Raw genomic sequence first — 22366 nt, 5'->3', positions numbered from 1 at the left:
CTTTGCAGCTTCGTAAGAAGTGGTTGCACCATAAGCTCGAGCTTGTTGTCTTGAGAGGTTGGAGATGATTTTGGAGCAGATTGGAGATTCATATGGGTGTGATCTTGTGCTCCAAGTTGATGACTAATCTCAGCTGCATTAACTGCTTCGCAGACATTAACAGAACGCTGCTGATTTTGGAGAAACAATTTCACCATGGCTTTAAGTTCTTCAATTTCCTTATGATCATGGGAAATAGAACGTGATGTTCTTCCTTGATTAGGACAATTGTTTCTGCTGCTTGTAACAAGATTATCAATCAAGATGTAAGTTTCTTCCACAGTCCTTGTCATGAAGTTTCCATCGCTTGCTACATTTAGAGGTTCTTTAGATGTGCATTCAAGAGCTTCGTAGAAGGTGTTCAAGATGCATGTCTCTGTAAAACCGTGATGAGGACATTCTCTGATGTAGCCTTTATAACGATCCCAAGCTTCATGAAAAGGTTCGCCTCCTTTTTGTTGGAACCTATAAATCTTGTCTCTAAAGAAGTTTGATCTAGAGGTGGTGTAGAAATGGTTAAGGAAGGCAGCCTTGCATTCGTCCCACGATTCGAGTGAACTAGGAGACAAAGACTTGAACCAAATACGCGCCTTATCACAAAAAGAAAATGGAAACAACTTGCACTTTATGAAATCTGCAGGAACTCCGGTCGATTGCTTGGTAGTGCAGATTTCTTCAAAATCTTCGAGATGGTCCATAGGATTCTACGATGTATCGCCATGGAACCGGTTCTGCTTGACCAATTTTATGAGCTTCGGGCTTATCTCATAGTCTACGTTGATGGGTTGTAGACTAATGGGAGAACGGTTCTCATAAAAGCATACGGAGTGTTATAATCTCTTAGAGTTAAGCGAGAAGTGTTTTGGAACCTAACGTGCTCATCAACGTTTTGCTGGACGTGATGGTTATCTCTAAGCCTATCTAAACCTTGCAGGTGTCTATTATTATCGCCCATCTCTAATTGTTGTGTGTGTGTGTGTGTTTTTTTTTTAAAAAAATTTAAAAAATTAAAAATTTAATTAATTAATTTTATATATATATATTTTACTTTTCTTTTTTTTTTGTTTTTTGTTTATATATATATATAAAAAAAATTTATGTTAATATATCTATATCAATTTTTTTTATAAAATAATAAATATTTTTTTATTAGTTATATATATAAATAGATTTATATTTTTTTTTCTTTTTTTATTAATTTATATATATGTATATATATATATTTTTTATATAAAATAATAAATATACATTGTTTTTTTGTTTTTTTTTATTTATAAAAATGAACAAGAGAACGTACCTTAGACTCGATTCTGATCTGAAACTCGTAGGCAACGTTAAAGGTCCCCGGCAACAGCGTCAAAAACTTGATGTGCTCAGGTTCTAATCCTAGTTTTCTGCAAGCGCACAGATGTACGTTGTAGTACTTAGGGGTCGATCCACTGAAGACCAAGTAACTGCAATACGAGTTTACTTGAGATGAGAACTGAGCTAAGATGAAAATATGGGTGTTTGTTTGGGGGTTATGAACAGTGACGAAAATAGCAAATAATAAACTTAAAAACAAGTAAACAATAAGATCAAATCAATACAAGAAGATGTTGGGCGTTAGGAAATTCGCCGGGAATTATAGACTAGCTAACAAGAGAATTAAACATTGAGTTTTCAATAGATGTGTTCCTGAAATCAAACCCAGACTAACCTACTCACGTAGTATTAATCACAAATCAATTCACTCAGATTTACTAAACTCCCATTCGGTTCTCTAAGTGTCAAGACAAATCAGTTTGATAATTTCACAAAACGTTTTAGATCGACTCACGCCGTCTAAGAGAATTTGTTAATCTAAATATAGTTAATCGATTCAACAGCACTTTCAGTGAGTAAATCAACTTAATCGCAGTAGCTAAATGATCGATATATATATATATATATAAACTAGACATCCATACATTCTTCATATCATCTTGTGTTCTTGTGCAATCCAATTTTATTCACCTAGACTCATTCTGGTTCTTGTTTAAATTGTTGCATCATAAGAAAAGTCAAAAAAAAATATTAGCCCGAGATTGTTGTCTTGAGTTTCCCCGATTCTAGAGACAATAGTCATACTTTCCTTCCTTGTTACAATCACGACTTGCATTTGTATCTCTTCTAATTCACCGCCTTATCTAGAGAGTCTTAGTTTCCTCATTAGTCCATCATCAAGTAAAAAAAAAAAAAGGATAAAAATTCATAAGTGTGTTTCCCTTTCACTGCACAATTTCCTTTCTTGTTTCTTAACTTTTCTTTCTCATTGGTTTGCGAGGAACGATCTTAACCATAAGTCATGGGAGAAGCAAACAGCAACGCTTAAGATGCCCTTCATCAACTGATAGCTTCCATGAGAGACGAAATCAAGGCCTTAAGGCAAGATTTTGGAGACCGACTCAGCCGTGTGGAACAAGCAAGGGTGACCTTGCAACCCACTCGCAACCTTGGATGTTTTAACACCGGCTTTACCACTACTCAGCACACTAGAAACAACTCGATATACACTGGAGTTCGCATCAACGAACCTAATCACACACAACCCACCGATGATGATTCTTCTCAAGACGATGAACCAACCCATCAGCGACCTAGAAACCGGAACACAAGGAGGCGTGTGTCGCAAGACGACTATGGAGAACAAGATGAAGATGAGTTCTACCCATCTACAAGACAAAACCAACATCATGTCAAGCTGACTGCACCAAGCTTCACCGGAAAAGTTGATCCCGAAGAATACCTTGATTGGGAGAAGAGGATGGATCACATCTTTGATTACTATAACCATCCCGGCCCGAAGAGGGTAGCATTGGCGGTAGCAAAACTCACAGACAATGCCCTTATCTGGTGGGACAGGGTGATATCAGACCGCAAAAGAAATCGCCTGAGAGTCATCAACTCATGGATCAACATGAAAGATATATTAAGACAAAGGAATGTCCCTCCTCACTTTCATAGAGACTTACAACGACGTTTCCGTGGTCTTAAGCAGGGAACTAGTTTCCGTGGTCTGAGGAGTTTGAACGGTTGAGAAACCGCTTGGAGCTTAATGATGATGAGGAAGCTCTTATGGCACAATTTGTAGACGGCCTTCAAGAAAGAATCAGCCGCAAGGCGGAGAGGCAGGTCTATCAAGATTTCAAAGATCTTTTCCATCTAACTGTTCAAGCCGAGCAACATATCAAAAAGAAGACCATGAGCACCATAAACTGACCACAAGCCGCATGGACATCAAACGCTAACAAGCCAATGGACAAAGGCAAGGGAATATAAATTGACTCCCGGTTCAAAGGCAAAGCTGTTGAGACTAGCAAAGACACTAGACCCGAGCTTGGGAAGGCTTCTAACCCTCAGCGATCTAGAAATATTACTTGTTTTAAATGCAGGGGAAGAGGGCACAAATCAGGAGGATGCCCGAACCAGCGAGTGATCTTGTGACCGAATCCGGAGATTATGAATCTCAAGACAAAGCAGAGACTGAGCCACTAGAGGAATATGGTGACATTGAATACCCTGATACTGGTGAGCTCCTTGTCACAAGACGTACCTTAAGTGCAATGGTGGAGCCATCCGAGACTATTCAACGTGAAAACATCTTTCATACCTGTTGCACTATCAAAGGCAAGGTATGTAATCCCATCATTGATGGAGGGTCTTGCACCAATGTTGCTCACATGGTCGAAACGTTAGGCCTTGAGAGAACTAAACACCCTTGGCCTTATAAGCTAAGGTGGCTCCATGACAAGGTAGAACTTAATATCAGTGATCAAGTGTCTATACCTTTTAGTATTGGTCAATATCAAGATCAAGTAATTTGTGATGTTGTTCCCATGCAAGCTGGACATTTGCTATTAGGTAGACCATGGCAATTTGATAGAGAAACTAAGCATGATGGTAGAACTAATATGTATACTTTTGTGCATAACAAGAGAAAAGTTAGCTTAGCACCTCTCACGCCTTCACAAGAGCATGACTTGCAAATGCAAATACTCAAAGAAAAAGAAAGTCACTCTAAGTCTAATTTTCTTATTCAACCTAGTCATGTAAGAAAAGATATTGCCTCCAAACACACAATGCTACTAATGATCTTTAAGGAGCTTTTGAGCGCAGGTTTTGGTGAACTCGATCTACCACCCGAAATTGTTACTTTGCTTGACAGGTTTAAGGACGTGTTCCCTGATGAGATGCCTAAAGGACTGCCACTAATTAGAGGCATAAAGCATCAAATTGATTCATACCTGGGAGCCGCACTACCAAAAAAGGCGGCTTACCGTGTGAGTCCTGAAGACTAAAGAATTGGAGAAACAAGTCAAAGAGTTGCTAGACAAGGAATATGTAAAGGAGAGCCTCAGCCCGTGTGCTGTACCAGTTCTGTTAGTACCAAAGAAGGACGGTTCATGGCGCATGTGTGTGGACTGTCGAGCATCAACAACATTACCATCAAATATAGGCATCCAATCCCAAAACTAGACGACATGCTTGATGAACTTAGTGGGGCTACTCTATTCTCCAAGATTGATCTCAAAAGTGGGTACCACCAGGTGCGAATGAAAGAAGGAGACAAGTGGAAGACTGCCTTCAAGACCAAGCAAGGTCTTTATGAGTGGATGGTGATGCCATTCGGACTCAACAATGCACCAATTACCTTTATGCGACTAATGAACCAAGTTCTTAGAGCATACATCAGTAAGTTTGTTGTGGTTTATTTTGATGATAATTTGTATACAGTAAATGTTTATCTGATCATGTGTCACATCTTGAGCTTGTATTGAAGACTCTTCGACAAGAGGGACTTTATGCAAACCTAAAGAAGTGCACATTCTGCACTGATAAACTGGTTTATCTAGGTTTTGTTGTGAGCTCACAGGGTTTACAAGTTGATGAAGAGAAGGTTAAGGCCATCAAAAAATGGCCGGCTCCAACAAACATAAGCCAAGTGAGGAGCTTTAACGGTTTGGCCAGTTTTTATTGACGCTTTGTCTAGGACTTTAGCAGTATAGCCGCACCTCTCACAGCTGTAGTCAAGAAGAGTGTGAGATTCACTTGGGGACAAACTCCACAAGATGCATTTGACACACTCAAGGAGAAGCTCACTAAGGCACGCGTTCTTGTCTTACCCGATTTCAACAAGACATTTGAAGTGGAGTGTGATGCATCAGTAATTGGTGTAAGATCTGTCTTAACACAAGGAGGGAAACCCGTGGCCTTTTTCAGTGAAAATCTAGGAGGAGCAACGCTTAACTACCCTACATATGACAAGGAATTATATGCCTTGGTGCGGGCTTTGGGGACTTGGCAACACTATCTCATGTCAAGGGAGTTTGTAGTGCACACCAACCATGAGACCCTCAAGCATCTTAGGGGAATGACTCACCTCAAGAGGAGACATGCGAGGTGGATGGAGTTCATTGAGACTTTTCCCTACATCATCAAATACAAAAGAAGGGAAAAGACAACATTGTAGCCGATGCCTTATCAAGGAGACATGCGCTTATTGCCACAATGGAAGCCAAAGTTATGGGGTTTGAATTCATAAAATACCTCTACAAAGAAGATCCCGAGTTTGGAGACAGCTTCAAAGAATTTAATAATTTAGCACATGGCAAATTTTACATCTTCGAAGGCTTTATGTTCAAAGATAAGAGGCTTTGCATACCGCACTGCTCTCTCAGAGCCCTTATTGTCCGAGAAGCTCATGGAGGAGGACTCATGGGTCACTTTGGAGTAGACAATATACTAGCTGTAGTAAAAGAACACTTCTACTAGCCGCATCTCAAGAAAACCGTAGAAGCTCATTGTGCAAGATGTGTGGTGTGCTAGAAAGCTAAGTCAAGAGTGCATCCCTACGGCTTATACATACCACTACCCATTCCTACAGCACCCTAGGTCGATTATCAATGGATTTTGTGTTTGGGCTTCCATAGATCAACCACAAAGACTTCATTTTCATAGTGGTGGACAGATTTTCAAAGATGGCACACTTTATACCTTGTTCCAAGGGGAACGATGCAACCAAAACGACTGACCTATTCTTTAAAGAGGTGGTACGTGTACATGGAGTGCCAATGACCATACTATCAGACCGATACAGCAAGTTTCTAATCCATTTCTGGAGAACCTTATGGAAGAAACTAGGGACAAAGCTCTTACTCTCAACGACATGCCACCCTCAAACTAATGGGCAAACCGATGTGGTGAATGGAACTCTATCTGCTCTGCTAAGAGTTACCATTGGGAAGAATCTGAAGAATATGTTGGAGTATATTCCTTTCATTGAGTTTGCTTACAATAGTGCTCAGCACTCGCCAACAAAGATGTCACCATTTGAAGTCGTATATGGTTTCAACCCTACTACACCATTGGAGCTAACACCATTGCCACCAGCCGAAGCTGTGAGTCTAGAAGGGGAACAGAAGGCTGAATTTATTAAGAAGCTCCACAAAAAAGCTAAAGAGAATTTCGAGAAAAGAACCGAGCAATATGAGAGGCATGCAAACAAGGGCCGCAAGGAGATGGTATTTGAACCAGGAGAATGGGTGTGGCTACACATGAGGCACGAGAGGTTTCTGAACCAAAGGAGTTCTAAGGTAGCACCAAGAGGAGATGGTGCATTCAAAATCCTCGAGAAGATCAACAACAATGCCTACAATCTTGAATTACCAGGTGACTTTAATGTGTCACCAACTTTTAATGTATCTGATTTATCCCCTTATTTTGCAGATGAACCTGTTTTGAGGTCAAACCCTAATCAAGAGGGAGGGAATGATGAGGACATTCAAGCCGAACCTGACTTTACCGAGCCATAAATGCAAGACCTTGAAATACCAACACTCCATGAAGGACCAATAGCGAGGGCAAGAGCAAGAATACTCCAACACAAGTACAAACAAAGCATCATGCAAGCAGCAGCTAAAGAGATGCCAAGAGAGAATCAAGAGCTACTTGGAGAAGAACAAGAAATGGATAACAAGAACCATGGACCACAAGCTTGGGCCGAGTGATGTGTCTGCTGCGTGAGGGTTGTCAAGTATTACCTTAAATGAAATCAATAGCCGCAAGTGCACAGCTGATCGATTGTAGTATTTAGGGATCGAATCCACAGAGAAGGATGATCTTTCCTGCAAAAGCCGTTGAAAGAAATATATAGTAAGGAAGTTTAGAACCAGGCAATTTTTGTAGGGGTTTTAGTGGTGTCTTTAAAACGTAAAAACTAATCTTAATGAGAAAATACGGGAATTAAAATGATCTAATAACTAAACTTAATGAAATCGAATAAAACGAGAAAAATGGCTAAACCTAATTGCTTAAATGAAATTCGATTGAAAGGCTAAAAATATTAGACTAAAGTTGAATGAAAATCGATGTAAAACTATAGAAAAGAAGGTGCTGGGTTTCAGGGAAGTTTTCTCTGGGGTATTAACGATTCAAAATATTGCTAGAGAGTAAATTTGATAAGATCTTAGCTTAAACTTTTCGAACCAGAGTCACGGACGTATGAATACGCCACTGTCGTGATCATAGACAACTATCTCTCTCAACCCTAATCAGTAGGTTTCCACTCTGGCCCTGGAAGAGAAAAGATACATTATGTTTAAGACTCGTCAGCATTCACAAATCGCCCATCGGTAGGTTTCCACTCCTATGTTTGTTTTGCTCTCCCAAACTAGATCTGACACCGGATGAACACTTTCGTGTCACCAAACATCTGGATCAGATTGTAGTTCATGACGCTACTCTCATGCAGTAAAAGTAAATTCAGAAGAAAAAGTTCTAAGATTCGGCTTCAATAGCTCATGGAATCCTCATAGAACATATAAATCCCCATCGAAAATCCCTTAAACCCAACAATAAAACTACTCAGACATGATGAACGAAATAAAAAACATAGTATTAAAAAATAGAGCAATAATCGAAATTGAAAAAGAAAGAACAAGGGTTCAAGAGATAGATCTCTCTATCCCTAAACCTAAAAAAAAGCTTAAAGTAAAATTTCTTCTAAAGTATTTCATCTCTCCTAAAAACGACCTAAATGATAATTATTTATAGTCTCCAATGCTCTCTGGTGTCTAGGGTTCCAGAATTGAGGCTGAGAAAATGATTTGGGCTTCAGAAATGGGCCTTCTAACTCGGAGTTGGCTGGCTGCGGTCGGGAAGTGAGTGACCGCGGGGAATGGGTGCTTGGCCGCGGTCGGGTAGCCTCTGGCCGTGGTGAAATGGCTGAGAGCCGCGGGTGGAAATGCTTGCTGGCTGGTTTACAGGACATCTTGCTCTTCGCGTATCTTTTGATTGAACCGTTGGATTGCCAAGCTGTAAAGTGTGCTGGAAAGCTGATAGTTCCATCTTTGAGATCTCTAATTTTGAGCTGGATCAGAAGGTGAGAAGGCCTTTGATCGGGGGTGAACTTCTGATGGTTTGACTCTGAGCTGAAAATCTGGTCTTCTATCCATTTTGTTAAGTTTTTTCCCTAAGTTTCCTGAAAAGAGTCTTGGAACTACAAATACTAGAAAAACGTAATAAAAGTACTTGAAAGCAATAAAAAACATAGAAAAAGTATTTCAAAGCGATCCATAAAAGTGGTCAAAATACAGTGTTATCAACTCCCCAGACTTAAAACTTTGTTTGTCTCCTATTAAAACAAAAGTCTAAACTTGTTAAGTGAAAACAAAAATAGGAAATGCACAAATCTCAGAGATATGAACTCCTAAACTAGGACCAAAAATCGTGCATCAATCCATAACTTAGTCTAGAAAATTCTCACCAAGACACAAAATATACTAGTCCACTTTTTCCGTCATGCAAAACTTAAATAATCTAAATCTTGATTCCAGGCAACTAGTTCTTCTTGCTTCTTGTATCCAATTCTTTTTCCTTGTGGAGAGTCTTCAGAAAAGAGTCTTGAGAGCCATATGAGCTTCACTCTTGCTTCAATTTAAACCTCCATCACCTCTCATATGAGCTTTAGTTGAAGGTGCACATAAGGAAGTACCTTTGTTCGTCAAGCTCATAAATCCGGCGTTTTCTTTGGGTGCTCTTCTTTCTAGAACGTATCCAACATCTTTTGTAGTTCCTCCAGGGTCAAATATTGGATCATCTACGCCGCCTACTGTCAGAAAATGAGAGTTCCTTGTAGGAATCGCCGGATGTGAGGTTTTCTTGTCGATCTTTGTGAAACTCATACATTGATTTGGGTAGTCGTAAGTGTTTCAACAGATGTCAGGAACGAAGTACCAAATATCAAGGGTTTTTTTCTATCCTTTCTCATCTCCATAACATGGAAATCAGTAGAAACAAGACAAACTTCCCCTTGAAAAGGCAATTCGGGTTTGAAACCGAGTGGACCTGCACCAGAAAAACCTCCATAGTGAATGTAAATCTTAAAAGGATGAAAAATCAAAATACCTATATTCTCTGCAATGGTCTTTGGTATGAAATTCACATCAGGTCCAGTATCATAAAGAGAATCACGAAATTTCACTCCCTTGATTGAGAATAGGGCATCAAACTTCTCGGGATCCTTTGTCTTTAGAAAGCGCCTCCAATGGTGGTTTTGATGTCCCCATTAGTGTCTCATCTTTCACGTGGTCTGTCTCACAGTTAAGATGGTGAGGAGCTGAAGGAGAAAAAGGCTTTGGTTCATCAAGAGGAAGTGGCTTATGAACTTGTTTGTCATCTCCAAAACACTTGAACGAATCGGTAGAGACGAGATCGTCACTAGGGATAGAAATAGGTTCTCCTTTTTCTTGATGACTGGCTTCCATGACGTGATGATCCAAAGGAATTTCATTTGATGGCCTCTTTCTAACAAACTTGATGGAGGATTCTCCATCTACTTCACAAGATACCCAATACCCATAATCCATAGATTCATTGAGCTCTCAAAGCATATCATCCATCTCGTTTTGGGAGAAAGACAACATATCTTCATCAAAGAGAGGATCATGGATATCTCGATGGGCATTGTAAGTTGTATAAGGGTCGTGGTCTTTGTAGAATCCTTGTTCCTCTAAAACTTCGCGAATTGATTTGTTGTGGCGGCAAAGTCCTCTTGTGTGGTGGTTCGGAATTGAATTCTGATCCATTGAGGAGAGATCACGAATGTATTGTGCTTCTCGGCGTCGAGTGGCTTGATGAGTGTTGTAAAAACCTCCCTCATAGTAGTAATTTTGTTTCAGATGGTTCATTGCTTCATAACCTGAAACAAGTAGAACAAAAAAAAATGGAAATATGTAGAAAAAGGGTTCAAGGGTCGATTTACCAACCTTTCTTAGCGTTTCGCGGAAAAGAAGACGTGTGCCTTCCCCGGCAACGGCGCCAAAAACTTGATGTGTGCTGTCGTGAGGGTGTCAAATTTTACCCTAAATTAAATCAATAGCCGCAAGTGCACAGCTGATCGATTGTAGTACTTAGGGATCGAATCCACAAGGAAGGATGATCTTTCCTGCAAAAGCGTTTGAAAGAAATATAAAGTAAGGAAGTCTAGAACCAGTCGATATTTTAGGGGTTTTGGTGGTGTCTTTAAAACGTAAAAACTAATCTTAATGAGAAAATACGAGAATTAAAATGACCTAATAACTAAACTTAATGAAATCGACTAAAAACGAGAAAAACGGCTAAACCTAACTGCTTAAACGAAAATCGATTGATCTGACACCGGCTGAACATTTTCGTGTCACCAAGCATCTGGATCAGATTGTAGTTCATGACGCTACTCCCATACAGTAATAGTAAATTCAGAAGAAAAAGTTCTAAGATTCGGCTTCAATAGCTCATGGAATCCTCATCGAACATATAAATCCCCATCGAAAACCCCTTAAACCAAACAATAAAACTACTCAGACATGATGAACGAAATCAAAAACATAGTATTACAAAGTATAGCAATAATCAAAATTGAAAAAGAAAGAACAAGGGTTCAAGAGATAGATCTCTCTCTCCATAAACCTAAAAACAAAAGCTTAAAGTAAAATTTTTTCTAAAGTATTTCGTCTCTCCTAAAATCGACCTAAATGATAAGTATTTATAGTCTCCAATGTTCTCTTGTGTCTAGGGTTCCGGAACTGAAGCTGAGAAAAAGATTTGGGCTTCAGAAATGGGCCTTCTAACTCGGAGTTGGCTGGCTACAGTCGAGAAGTGCGTGACCGGAGGGAATGGGTGCTTGGCAGCGGTCGGGTAGCCTCTGATCATGGTGAAATGGCTGTTAGCCGCTGGTGGAAATGCTTGCCGGCTGGTTTACAGGACATCTTGCTCTTCGCGAATCTTTTGATTGAACCGTTGGATTTCCAAGCTGCAAAGTGTGCTGGAAAGCTGATAGTTCTATCTTTGAGATCTCCAAATTTGAGCTGGATCAGACGGTGAGAAGGCCTTCAATCGGGGGTGAACTTCTGACGGTTTGACTCTAAGCTGAAAATCTAGTCTTCTATCCATTTTGTTAAGTTTTTTCCCTAAGTTTCTTGAAAAGAGTCTTGGAACTACAAATACTAGAAAAACGTAATAAAAGTACTTGAAAGCAATAAAAAACATAGAAAAAGTATTTCAAAACGATCCATAAAAGTGGTCAAAATACGGTGTTATCAACTCCTCCAGACTTAAACCTTTGTTTGTCTCCAAACAAAGCAAAAGTCTAAACTGGTTAAGTGAAAACAAAAATAGGAAATGCGCAAATCTCAGAGACATGAACTCCTAAACTAGGACCAAATATCGTGCATCAATCCACAAATTAGTCTAGAAAATTCTCACCAAGACACAAAAGATACTAGTCCACTTTTTCCGTCATGCAAAACCCTCACTCGGACACAATATTAAACTGAGGTTGCAGATATTTTTATAGAGTTTCACTGCGTTAACTCTTTATGCCTCTCTCAAAGGAATGTTGCTGGCCTTTATATAGAGAAGGGGTCGAGCTCCTTAGGTCTAGGGTGGAGAAGAAATGACAAAAATGCTTTTACTCACACTTAGGGTTTTATTTCTCTTTTCTTGGGCTTGATGGATTTTGTGCTCATTTTTTAGGATGTCACAGTTTGTTCTCCCTTTCAATATGTAGGTCTGGAGGCTAACCAAAATTGCATGTCTTTCTCCAAATAGCTTTCCCTAGAAGCGTTTTGATAAGCTAGTAAAGCTAAGAGCCTTATTCCATGGAAACCACAAACGAAACACCAAATCTTGGACTTTTTATGAGTTTGATGTTGGATAAATCTTTATTGCAAAAAACTCAAACTAGTACTAATTCTACAAATGTTCTAATAAAAGCAGATCCTACAAACTGTCTGCATTTTAATAATATATGATTCAAATATATTATAAGGACAGAGCCTGCGACATAGTAGTCTGCAGGCTAAACCCAGAGCCTGTGACCGTCAGTGGTTTAATAGTCTTAGTCGTAACTCTGCCTTTTCTTATGTCGATCTGTATAGGCATAAGAGTAGCGCTGGTATTTTTAAAAAGATGTATTTTTCTAACAATTTTTCTAGTATAGTGAGGCACTCTAATCTTACAAATTAAACCTAACTTTATTTACACTTATTTAACGGATTTTATAAAAAATAACAAACTCATTAAATATTCCTTTATTGTCTAAAATCTATTATTAAAAATAAATAAACAGGAAACTCGAAACATCTTAACAATAAAGCGAATGTTAAATATTTGAAGAAAACTAAAATTAAAATAATTAAAATTTTTATTAAAATAATTAAATCAAATACATCCATGGTCCCCGAAAGCAACACCGCATCAACCATCACAAGTACTATTCTTTGGTCTCACCGAAAAAAAAAGAGAGGGGTGAATATTCGGGAAAAATTACTCAGTCAGCGTATGCTTTTGGATCACACATGATTCTTAGATACATTAATTGAAATATGAATTACGAGTACGCAAAATATAAGCAATAAACACACAACAACCTATATGTTCTTAATATAATTCTACATGTCATGAAACAATCATTTCTATATGCAATAATTGACTTAAAGTCAATCATCCTAACAATACTATATCACATTCCCGAAGACCTCAGTCTAAGGTACTCATTCTTCTTTACTTTTCCTTTCATTAACATCCGCAGCTCGTCAGCTGTTTGGCCCACTCACTGATGAATCCTTCGTGGAACCATGGCACTACACTCCTCGTCATATCCTTCATGCAGTTAACAAATAATGCTGTGCTCTATGGCTCAACACCCATGACGCCGACAGCAACCAATCATGATAACACGCCTAGCAAACTTTCACATAATTATGCATCAACCATATTTCAAATGCAACAAACAACAATCATATCTATTACCTCTATCAAACATACACATATTCCTACTTCAACTAAGGCAGCTTAGGAATGCACACCTAGTCGTCACCTTAAAAACACCACAAAGACGAGTTTTAAGAGTAGAAGCTGGTATCCAAACCCTGTGATACACATAATACAAAAACTAGGGTTTCAGATTCACAAATCCAGGCTGTTTCTTGGCCGAGAAGATACATTGATAACTTTTTCAATTTATTACGGAAACGGGATCTGAAAGTTGATCTGGAAAGACGGATCCGAGATCTACAGATCAGTACGTGGATCGCTATCTGGGTCCTTCTGGATCGATGGCAAATCCCATCTCATGTTGGCATTGCGAAACTGCAAAAATTAGATTTGGGGAAACAAATGATTTTTCGCCAACTTTCAGCTCACTTAAAAAACGGAACTTACCTCGGATTTATGATCTGTACACTGCTATGGATTCCCTGGAGTGAGATCTTTCCAGAGGTATAAAGATCAGCACCTAGATCGATCTGTGTTTTTGGCAAACGACTCAACAAACTCCTTAGTCGGACAAATTTTAAACTTATGCTACAGAGGTTATTATAGAGTTTCACTGCGTTAACCCTATGTGGCTCTCAGAAGAAAGTGGCAGGCCTTTATATAAGAAGGGGGGTCGAGCTCCTTAGGGCTAGGATGGAGAAGAAATGACAAAAATACTCTTACTCACACTTAGGGCTTTTTTTTCTCTTATCTTGGGCTTTGATGGATTTGGACCAAGAATTAGAGAAAGGTTTATAGAGATTTGGCCGCTAGAAAAAAAATGCGCCTCAAGCCCTAAGTTTGGAATGTCACAAACTCCCCCACTTGAAATGAATTCGTCTTCAAATTCGGGGTTGCTTCTCCCCCAATTGGTTTTTGATCCCACCGTAGCGCGTCCTTCAAAAATATTTCCACCGTGACATCCCAACGGTTCTAATGCGCAATCAATTTGCATGCCACTCTTGGTTTCCACCCCATTCTATCAATGCTGAATGCTATGATTTTGACAACTGCCTTCAAACTTTCCGACACCTTGTCAATATAGGGTTCACATATCTATGTGTAGCTCCCGTATCGTACAAAGTGTAAGCTACAAACCGTTCCACTAAAACCAATTCTAAGCGGTTTTCATACTTTAAGCAATTCAACATAGAAGACAATTTCCATGTATTTAATAAACAACAAATTTAGGTAATTTCCGTATGCTAAATGCTTGATATACACTTACCCGTAATTAGCTAAGTGTCTTCGACATTCGCGCCTGCACACATTGCCTTCTGCATACTCCCCTCCAGTCAAATCCTCGACTTCTGCAACATACACTTGTGGCACTAGAGCAGGTCAATTTGGTGGTAGCCGTTGGTCCTTTCATGGTCCTCTTGCTGAGGTCCTCCCAATCGTACCCTACAGTTTCTGCTAAAATGGCCCTTACGTCCACATTGGTTGCATGTGATCTTCGTGTTAGGAAAATACAACTTGCTTTGAACTGCATTTCCGCATCCAAACCAATCGTCTGATTGCTGCTAAACATGCCCCAGTGTGCATCCTTCCACACTTACCACGTACATCCATTTTGACTGTTCCTTGAGTGACCGCACGAGTATCTTGTAACTGCGTGGACTGTCCCGTATTCTATTTGCCCTGGACTGAGCACCTTTTACCATTCTTGCCTCATCATTGATTCCCTTCTCCATTAGTGCCGTTTTCTTGACGAGGTCAATCACTGACGCATAGTCCACCAGCTGACAATGGTTACGGATGTCCACCCTTAATCCCTCCATGAATTTCTTAACAAGACGACGTTCAGACATTTCTCCCCCAGAAAATATTTTGAGGTGGTTGAATTCATGGGCGTAATCCCTCACGGTGCGGTTTTCTGCTCCAACTTTAAAAATTCTGACACAAGTACAGTCTTCAGCCTCCTGGGAAAATATTTCTGGTTGAACTCATGTGTGAAATCATCCCACTGCATCACATACCCCCTTCGCAGGCCTGAGATCACTCCTTCCCACCATTTTTAAGCCTCGTCTCTCAAGTACTGAACTGCCAGCTCAACCTTGTACCCGACAGGACACCTGATCGACGCGAAGCTACCCTCCAACAGCTTCCTCCAACGGTCAGCCCTCACAGAATCAGTCCCACCACTATAAGTCTCCATGCCAAACTCCCTCATAAGCCTCAGCATCTCATGGTAGATAGGCATCTGCGGTTGGTACCCAATCACTGCTGGTGGCATATGCTCCTGGTATCCATTCACTGGTGGTGGCACCTGCATCGGAGGTGGAGCTGGCAAATCTGTTGCAATATTTCCCTGCACTGGTGGCTGACCTGAGGCCACACCTGGAACCATTCCCGGAGCTACACCGGCCACTGGAATCTGCCCCAACAATGGTCCAAGCATCTGTTGGAATCCCTGCAACATGGCTGCACCTACAGCTGCACATATAGCCGCAGTATCCACTGCTTGAACAACCCCAACTGTTGGTTGACAATTTGCAGTAACATTCTCCTATCCGATGATGGGTACTTCTTCCTGCGGTTCAGCTGCATTACGGTTATTGTTTTCATTTCCGTTGCGACGAGTTCTTGACATCCTGAAAAATGAAACGCTCAGATCAGATATTTCAACTAGAGAATCAAAGAAGACTGAATCATGCCACGGTTTTTGCTTTCCTATTATCTAACCCCCATAAGAAAAAATATATTTTTTTTTTGCAATCCGAAATTCAAAAACTCTTTTTTTGTTTTTAATGCAAAAAAACCAAAATCAGAAAAGAAGTTTTTTTATAAAAAAAAAACCGATTCAAAATTCGAGCAAGTCTCAAAACGCTTCCCGGGTCTGAACCAATTTGGCTAACCTTACGTTCTGATAGCAAATTAAAACACTCTAATCTTACAAATTAAACATAACTTGATTTACACTCATTTAAAAGGTTTTGGAAGAATAACAAACTCATTAAATATTCATTTATTATCTAAAATCCTTTATTAAAATAAATAAACCGGGAACTCGAAACTTCTTAACAATAAACTGAATGTTAAATATTTGAAGAAAACTAAAATAAATATAATTAAACTTCTTATTAAAAATAATTAAATAAAATACATCCATAATCCCCGAAAGCAATACTGCATCAACCGCCACAAATACTACTCTTTGGTCTCATCTGAAACAAAAAAAAGAGGGGTGAGTATTCAGGGAAAAATACTCAGTGATGGTGTACTTTTGCAGCACACATAATTATTAATTAGATACATTAATTGAAATAGCAATAACGAGTACACAAAATATAAGCAATAAACACACAACAACCTATATGTTCTTAATACAATTCTACATGTCATGAAACAATCATTTCTATAGGCAATAATTCACTTCAAGTCAATCATCCTAACAATAATATATCACATTCCCGAAGACCCCGGTCTAAGGTACTCATTGTCCTTTATTTTTCCTTTCAATAACATCTGCAGCTCATCAGCTGTTTGCCCCACTCACTGACAAATCCTTCGTGGAACCATGGCACTATACTTCTCATCATGTCCTTCGTGCAGCCAACAAACAATACCGTGCTCCAAGGCTCAACACCCATGACGCCGGCAGCAACCAATCATGCTAACATGCCTAGCAAACATCTACTTCACATAATTATGCATCAACCATATTTCAAATACAACAAACAATAGTCATATCTATTACCTATATCAAACATACACATATTCCTACTTCAACTAAGGCATTTTAGGAATCCACACCTAGTCATTACCTTAAAAACACCACAAAGAGGAGTCTGAAGAGTAGAAGCTGGTATCCAAACCCTGTGATACACGCAATACAAAAACTAGGGTTTCAGATTCATAAATCCAGGTTGTTTCTTGGCCGAGAAGATATATCAATAACTTTTGACAATCTGATAGCAACTCTTCCGTATCAATGTCATTTATTCAAATTTTTATAAAACATTTACAGTGATATTCATGGTGTAAAATTTTCGGTATTCATGGTGTAATTTTTTTTTCTGGCAAACAATTTCACTAATTTCAAATCAGAATTATAAAGTTGTATGATGACACTGGTTTTTGACCATTTTTATGGATCACTTTAATATATTTTGCAGGTGTTTTTACTCCGTTTTCAAAGGTTTTCAAATGATTTTTATATTTTTGGATTTTAAAAGACTTTTTAGATAACTTGGGAGAAAAATGTTCAAATTAAAACAAAAGAGCATTTTTGGACAAATTCAGACTGTCAGAACTCTCAAGGAGAGATGAAAACCTTCTCACCATCTGATCATCCCCAATTAGGTCATTTTTAGATATCTCTTTCATGCTTTAGACAGAGAAAAACTCTTAGCCGTTTCTAACGATTCGTAGAGAAGATTTATCAACCTTGGATTCTTCAATAGAGAAGTTTTTCTTCATCTTTTTATTTACTGTTTTTAACTGCTTTCATTAAAACTAATGATGATGTCGACTTCATCCATGTCTGAGTAGATTCCCGAAATGGGCTCTCATAATCGATGAAGACATATAGGCTTTAGATTTTGGATTTATTTATGTTCAACGTTTATTCTTGTTTTAAGGCATGTATGCTTGATAGATCACCTAGCGTCTGATCTAGATACTTAGTGTTGCAAAAGTTTTCATTAAATGTCTGACCTAGAATGAAACCAGCGATTTTGTCATAGTCTTGTGCAAGCTATTTGCGTACACTTGTGGTTGGGGCCAGAGTCGGAAGCTACTGGTCAAGATCGTGAGTGACAGTTGGTTATGATCACGAAAGTGACAAAGTCATACCCCCACACTCTAGATCTAGAACCCTAGGTATTTATATCACCCTGAAAAACTCAATCACTTAGTTGTTCTAAACCGATTATGATCCTCTAGCGAGTTCCTGAAAGCCCAAAATTTTATTATGCTTACAACTTCGATTAGTTTACTTGCTTTCTTAGATCTTAACTATTACTTGCATTCTTTTGATATTTACTAGCTTTGAATCATGACACACCCCGACCTCTTAAACCAATTTAGTCTAGACATAAACTTAGAAATCGTAAGAAAACACTCAGCACACATAACATATCCTTGTGGATTTGATCCCTAATTACTACAACCGATCAGATGTGCACTTGCAGCCTTGTTAATTTATTTAGGGTAAATTTTGCATAGGAGAATACCCCCAATTGCACCACATCATTGTACAATAACTTTCGAAAAACAAGTTACTACATAAGAAGATACATGCGTCATATAGTGAAGAAGATACAACAAAAGAAATAATTTTGACGATGCTTTATATAGACAAGTCTTTCTCGCTAATGAATCATGAAATTTGTTATTTCCTTCTCCGTATTTTATCCTAAACTGATGTGAAATATTTGTGTTGGTAGCATCTATTGGCCAAACCTTTGAATTGCACAACGCATGACAAAAGCTGATGTTTTCTGTTGGGGCTTACTTTGATCATTCGTGAACAAATAATGTGCTTGCAAGGCCACTTGTTCTCGAGTTTCGGCATGAAAGGCCACATGTTCCTGATTTCCTCGTAGCTGATACCGCATGCCACGCTGTCAAGGACAAAAAGGTCAAAAACCGAGTGGTCAGGAGAAGGAGAGGTTGCCTTCTCTATGTCTTAAACCGAAGCTTGGTGATCTAGAAAGGTGGGGATGCAAGGAATAATAACACAAAAAGGTACCCAAAGGAGAAAATTATCCAGCGAGACAATCCCAACAGCCCGGTCCTAGTATCAAAGGATCCAAGCCAGGTATGAATAACCCCTTAAGCAGGAAACATTGATTAAACTTCCCTATATTCAATAATTGGAATATGAGTTTGACTAGTTCGATTGCCCATACACTTGTAAACCCACGAGATTAGCATCTAATGTTCAACGCTTAGACGTGTCAGGTGATAGTGATCACTCGTGAAAGGCAGAGAAAGACAGAGGCTCAGCAAAGACCATACCACGTCTAAACCTCTGAACCCTACCCGTACACTGAAGGTGAAAGGGACTCGCCAGGGGACGGTCTCGCATCAGGCAGAAGACATCAAAAAAAGTTAGTGAGACCGTCAAAAGTATGATGCAAGCAGCAAGATTCGGATCCAATCACACTGTATACCAAACTGACCCATGAAACCAACAACCCAAGGTTCAACCCGGTATATTAACCCTGGTGAGGTGAAACTCTATAAATACTTAACCCTTTCATAAGAGCTCTCATCCCGCTTTCCTTTTCCATTTCCGTTCTCTTTTCCATCTCTTTGATTTGCCACTTTGTTGTCTTTTCGTCTACCATTTTCTGACTTGAGCATTGGAGAGCCATCAGAAAACACTCTTACATCGTGTTGTTAAGGCCTTCACATCTTTCTTTGTTTTGTAGGAGACTTGCCCCCAAGAGTACAAAAAATCCCCTAAACAATTTAGCGCTAGAAGGAGGAGGGAAACACTCTTTAAACAAAACTTTCTCACTTGAGTCTGAAAAAGGTACAGATCTCTGATATGGGGGTAATAACCCAGATACACAAGCGAAAACAACCTAATAAAATATTACAATGAATTGGACATGGAAGAAGCCGGGGTAGAGAATCGCAGATGCCGAAAAGATACGGTCGAGTAAAAAAAGGACAAATCTGGCCTGGCTTAGGATTTGGGGGAGGGGAGCCATCAGGAAAGTACCAGGCCAGAGACCTTGACAAGTGGCCAGAGGAGTGCTTTCACTACAAGAAAACATGTCGAAAACCTACGGAACATATCGTAAAAAAAACGTAGGAAACGGCTCTTTCTTACCTAATTCCTACGAAAATTTGTCATAGGAAATCAGCCGTCGGAAATTGTAAAATGTAAGAAAATTGTAGAAAATTTCCTACGAAAATGTTAGTAGGACGGTTTTTCCTACGAAAATTTTAGTAGAACTTTCCTCTAAATTACTACTATTTTCTATTGATTAGTGTTCCTTCCAATTTCCTACGAAACATTACTTACCTATTTCCTACGATTTTTTATTAATCTTTTACTACTACTTTCCTACCAATTTCCTACCAATATAATTTTATAAAAATTAAAAATTAAATTAAGATCAGAAATTGAATTTAAATTAAAATATAATCTAATTATAATTTTGATTAATGAAATATATACAAAAAAAAACAAAATATATTCTCTAATTACAATGAGCCTAAAATTTGACTAAGTAATTATTAACTAGAGGGAGAGAAGGTGAAGACTCTTATTTATAGAGCAACTTCTTCAATAAATTATCTTAGATTGTCGATGTGGGACAAACCCAAAAATATAGTTTCCTACGAAATTCTTACGATTTTTCTACAAACGATATTTCGTAGGAAATCCGTAGAAAATTTTAATTTTTTTCTATTTATAGTGCAGTTTCTTCATCTAAATTCTTAACTTTTCGATGTGGCCCTTAACAAAAAGACATACTTTCCTACAAAATTCTTACGATTTTTCTACAAACAATATTTTGTAAGAAATCCGTAGGACAATTTCCTACAAAATATCCACCAGTGTAACAGTTAATTGGATCCTGCAACTTTCTTACCAAATTTTGACCGTATTTTCTATGAATATAAATTTGGTAGGTTATTGGTTTGATATATCCTACCACTTTTTGACATTTTTTTCGTAGGAAATTTCTTACCTATTTCCTATCACTTTTATTTTTCGTCATAATTGCGTAAGAAATTGGTGAAAAATATTGTTACCAAATACTTTCGTAGGAATTTTCGTAAGAATATGGTATGTTTTCTTGTAGTATTTGTCCAAACTCGTTCGCCCCTAATTTCAAGTGGAAGCATGGGTACAACGACCTAGCCTTACGAATGATGCAAGCAACAAAAAGCAGTCATCGCCTAATCAGCCCGAACCTTGGTGTGGGTACCAGCGATCTGGCGGGCATAGAACCGATAAATGCTCAGCATTTAAAAAAACTGCTCACTCTGGTTCACCTTCCTTCTATGTGCCCCCTACTCTCAGTAAAGGTGCAGAAGATATTGACCAAGCAGGACGATACCATAGAGGGATAGATAGCGCCAAGCAAGGTGAAATGAATCTAGCAATGTAATAAGTAAAAGACAGCAGTGGGAGGATTCAGGGTCCCAATTACCCGGTCCATCCGTTGGTCGCATCCATTGACGACATAAACTCTCTAGGAACCGTATCATGATGATCCGTTCTAAGGAAGACCCTGATGATAAGTCAAAGAAAGATCAAACGGGTTCTGGTGGACCATACAAGCCCCACATAATTATAAACGTAGGAGACTCCGATACAAATCATTCATGACAAAGGTACATGGCGGCAAGCAGAACAATAAAAATGACAAAGGCAAACGAGGAAAAGTTGTGCAACTTTAGTCAGATCTCGGGTCTCTTGGTGGCAGTTTATCCTCCCTCAAATTTGGAGGCCGAAAAACATCGGGCCTGCTTACACCTCTTAACCTGATTAGCTCACCATGAAGGGAAACGCGAGACATCCTCTAGCGAGTTAACTGCTATTCCAAGAAGGCATGGACGCGTGCTAACCTCGCCACTGAAGCCTCCAAATCCTCCGCTGCGAGGCAAGGGGGAGCAGGAATATTTTCTTTTGAGACCTGAAAACCCGGATTAAAGAAGAAGTTTATGAACGATTGATGTGTGTGTGGGTGTTTCCTAACAAGTTTTACCCTAAATAAATTAACGAGGCTGTAAGTGCACAGCTGATCGATTGAGTACTTAGGGATCGAATCCAAAGAGATTTGTGTGCCTAGTGTTTTCCTACGATTTAAGTTTATGTCTAGAATAAATTGGTTTAAGAGGTTGGGGTGTGTCACGATCTAAACTAATATCCTAGAAAGCAAGTAAAAATCGAATGAATGCAAGCAATAGTGAAGATCTATGAAAGCATGTAAACTAATCGAAGTTGTAAGTAATAATAAACACGTTGGACTTTTGGGAACTCTCTAGGGAAACATAATCGAAGTTGTATCCTTCTTGGAGGTCTTCGAGAGAACTTGATTTC

The 22366-nt window shown here is 39.0% G+C and overlaps 1 non-coding gene across 1 annotated transcript; it reads left to right on the top strand.

The window, feature by feature from the left end:
* Nucleotides 1–420: 420 nt before the first annotated feature.
* Nucleotides 421–531, top strand: LOC112083664. Its single transcript, XR_002897800.1, has one exon. It is a non-coding gene; the product is annotated as a small nucleolar RNA R71 (small nucleolar RNA).
* The last annotated feature ends 21835 nt before the right edge of the window (nucleotides 532–22366 follow it).

The sequence above is a fragment of the Eutrema salsugineum genome, unplaced genomic scaffold (assembly GCF_000478725.1).
Source record: "Eutrema salsugineum unplaced genomic scaffold, Eutsalg1_0 scaffold_6, whole genome shotgun sequence".
NCBI lineage: Eukaryota > Viridiplantae > Streptophyta > Magnoliopsida > Brassicales > Brassicaceae > Eutrema > Eutrema salsugineum.
Note: the sequence above shows the minus strand (reverse complement) of the source record. Positions and strands in the feature narration are given on the sequence as shown.